This window comes from Rhinolophus sinicus, chromosome 1, assembly GCF_057876585.1.
Source record: "Rhinolophus sinicus isolate RSI-liver-muscle chromosome 1, RSI-T2T, whole genome shotgun sequence".
Taxonomy (NCBI): Eukaryota; Metazoa; Chordata; class Mammalia; order Chiroptera; family Rhinolophidae; genus Rhinolophus; species Rhinolophus sinicus.
Genome location: NC_142501.1, coordinates 149,121,759 through 149,125,521, shown reverse-complemented (window position 1 = coordinate 149,125,521; position 3,763 = coordinate 149,121,759).

Genomic DNA, 3,763 nt, shown 5'->3' with positions numbered 1-3,763 from the left:
GATATATTCTGTGCCTCCATTTTTCTCCCCAATCCTCAAACACTCCTCTGCTGCTTTCTCTTACTATAAATTAGTTTGTATTTCCCATAATTGTACATAAATGACATCATACACAATTCACTCATTTTAACTGGATTTTTAAAAAACTTGTAATTATTTCGAGATTATCCATGTTGCATCTATAGGTACTTCATTTATTTATTTATTTATTTTACAGTGGAGTAATATTTCATTTTACAGATTTTCCCAGAATGTTTTTAATCCTTTTGTCTATTGATGAATATTTGTGTTGTTTCCAGTTTTTGACTATTCCAAACAAAGCCATTATGAAGATTTATGCACAAATCTTTGTATGCTCACACGCATTTATTTTTCTTGGTTAAATGCCTAGGAGTGAAAATACTGAGTCAAAAGATAGGTATACATTTAACATTTTAACATACTTCCAAATGTTTTCCAAAGGGGTAGTAATATTTCACATTGTCACTAACAACATAGAACATAGGAGAATTCAAGTTGTCCACATCCTCACCAACAATTAATATGGTCAGTATTTTTAATTTTATATTTAAATAAATGAGTAGTGGCATCTCATGGTTTTAATTTGCATTTCCCTAATGTCTAATGGTGTTGAACATCTTTTCATAAGTTTATTTGACATCTGTATGTAATCTTTGCTGAAATCTCTGTTCAAATCTTTTCCTGGGTTGTCTATAATCTTATTATTGAATTTTGAGAATTATTTATACATTCTGGATAAACATTCTATATTGAATACGTGGTTAACAAATATTTTCTCCTACTGATGTCTTGTCTTCTTATTCTCTTAACACAATCTTTTAAAGAGCAGAAGTTTTTAATTATATAGTCTAATTTATCTTTTTAAATGGATTGTGCTTTTAATATTGTATATAGCTTAGATAAATGCCTACCACAAGTTCAGAAAGATTACTATTTTCCTAGAAATTTAATTTGTCACAATTATGCATATTAAAACTTATGCAAAAAAAGGGAACATGGTGTGATGAACTTCCGTATTCATCACCCCTCATCAATAGTTATCAATTTGTGGTCAATTTTGTTTTATTTGTCCACATATTCTCAAGTTATTAACATTTTAAAGCATTTTACTGATGTATAAAGAGGGGTTTGCAAATCATAAGTATGTAGCTCAATAAATTTTCACAAAGTGAAAATATTTCATTGTATGTTTCACTGTATTTATATATACATATTCAGAATTCCAATCAAGATGTTCAATAATAACAGATAACCAGAAGCCCCCTCATGTCTCAAAGGAATCTCTAGCCTTACTTCTAATACCATGCATGAATCTTGCCTGTGGTTAAACTTGCATAATGGAATCATACATTATGTCCTTTCTTAAGTCACAGTTATTTTGTTCACCATATGTTTGTGAATTTATCTATGGTGTTTCATATATTAAATTGTTTGCTCATGGATTTCTGTTTGACATTCTATTGTATGAATATACTACAATTTATATATCAATTCTGGTGTTGATAGGCATTTGAATTGTTTTCAATTTTTGACTCTTACATATAGTGCATCTCTGAAAATTCTTGTACATTTTGTTATTTTTTGATCATATCTATACAGGTTTGTTGGGTACATAGCTAAAGGTAGAATGGCTGGCTGGTTGAGTATATGTATGAGAATGATCAGCGTTAGTAGACACTGACAGTTTTATGCGTAGTTGTGCCAATAATGTGTAAAGAATAATGTATATATTATTCTGAACAATAATTTTTAATCCCCTTAATTGCCTTGTATTCTTGTATCTATAGACACTAGAAAAACACTGTTTGATTCTATTATTCATTTACCTGCCATTTGTACTTGTTTTTCATGAGTAATTTCTATGAACTTGCTCAATTCTTTGGTCCAAAGTTTCTGGAGCTGCAAAGTTAAAGACTGGATCCTTAAATGAGGAAACCAACCAAAGTCCTTTTACTTCTTAAATTTTTAACAGAGTACTATTTAGTCTCCCTAGATATTATTTTTGGCTCATTTCATTATAACTACAACAGTGTTTTGTTTGTTTGTTTGTTTGTTTTTGTTTTTTTATAAAATAGAACAAAATACCATCCTAAAGCTGGTACATAGATGTACTATACATGTGATTCTCTTCCCTTCTATTACAGTAATCTTTTTCCAATGTCCTTTAGACTTTTCATTATTGTTAACATCTAGCCTTTTACAAAAAGTGTCTCCATGGTCACAGTTTTAGTACCATCTAGACAAAAAGTAGAAATCCATTGCCATGTAAGCCTTCAAGCTTCAATGACAAATCAATACCACATCTCTATGAAACAAGTATATCTTAAGAGTGTTTTCACAAAGGACATGACCTACCCCATCTTTACGTAAGTTTGGGACCAATCCAAATAGCAGTATAGATCTGTGTAAAGTGTTCCCTTGTTGAGAAATGTTGTTGAAGGCTTTGAAATAAACTCATAATAAAAACATAAAATAATCATTTTGAAAATTTGAATACTTCACTTTGGCTGTTGCAATAAACCAGTTGCTGATTCATGGTTTTCAGTATAGTGAAAAATTTTATTTGAATTGTATATGTCGATTTATGTTTAATTAGTTAGTATTTAAAAAAAACAACATTGCAGTTTTGTGTGTTCATACTTGTATAAATTTGAAATGTATTACACTTACCTGACAGAAGGCTGGATAACTTAGTGAACATAGAATAGTCAAGTGTAGTATTCTGTATGACTTTACTAATTATTACCACTTGTGAATAAATATTTTCACATTGGGTAATGAAAGGCTAAACTGGTTACAGGTTATAAACTAATTAAGTGGCTCTGAAATGACTGAGGAACACAGATGAAAGCTGAAACAAACAGGAAGCCTTATTTGCATGTAGATAATATAACCAAAGGGGATATTATTACCAGTAAAGTAAAGCTACTTATCCTTTCTCTGAAGTCATTCACTAATGTATGCGTAGTCCTCTACTCAAACCTATTGCAAAGAAAAGGGTAAATGATAGAACTTGATCCCTTGATATTTATTGATCCCAAGTAAGTACCAATTATTGGTGGAGGTGCTCTTGGAGGAGAAAAGAAAATTTTTAAAAAAAGTCCTCTCAGAGAGTTTATACTTCAGTTGATCATGTGTTATATGCACTTATTACAGGAGGAAATTTAAGGAAATGTACAAAACAATGTAGAGTTTCTGCAATGTTTAGTTTATGATTTTATTGAGTCTTTAATGAGATATATCAACTATTGCATTCTATTTAGAATTTAAACTATATTTAAATATCTTCTGATTTAGTTTGTGTCCTAATGACTACTTATGTTTCTGTATGTTATAAGGTCTATTTAGTAGACTATTTAGTTAGTACGTATAGTATTATTACCCTGTCTATACAGCAAAATCACCTGTGCAACTAGAAAGAATTACAAAAATACAGATTCCTTGACTGTATAGCTGGATATTGAGGTGTAAAAGCTTTCAGATAGTAACTCAGCCACTTGTATTTTTAAAAATCCTCCATAGAGAATTCTGATTCAAAAGACTAGTTTACCATTTAATTCACTCTTTGTTTGTATGTGTTTGGGCCTACTATGTATCTGTGGCAATAAACTCGAGCACCTATACACCAGAATTATTGTTCTCTTCTTCCTCAACAAACGGATTGCATTTCTCAGTCTCCTTTACATTAGGTGCAGTCATGAAGCTGAGTTCTCTCGGTTGGTCAAGAGAGTCAGGGAGCTAT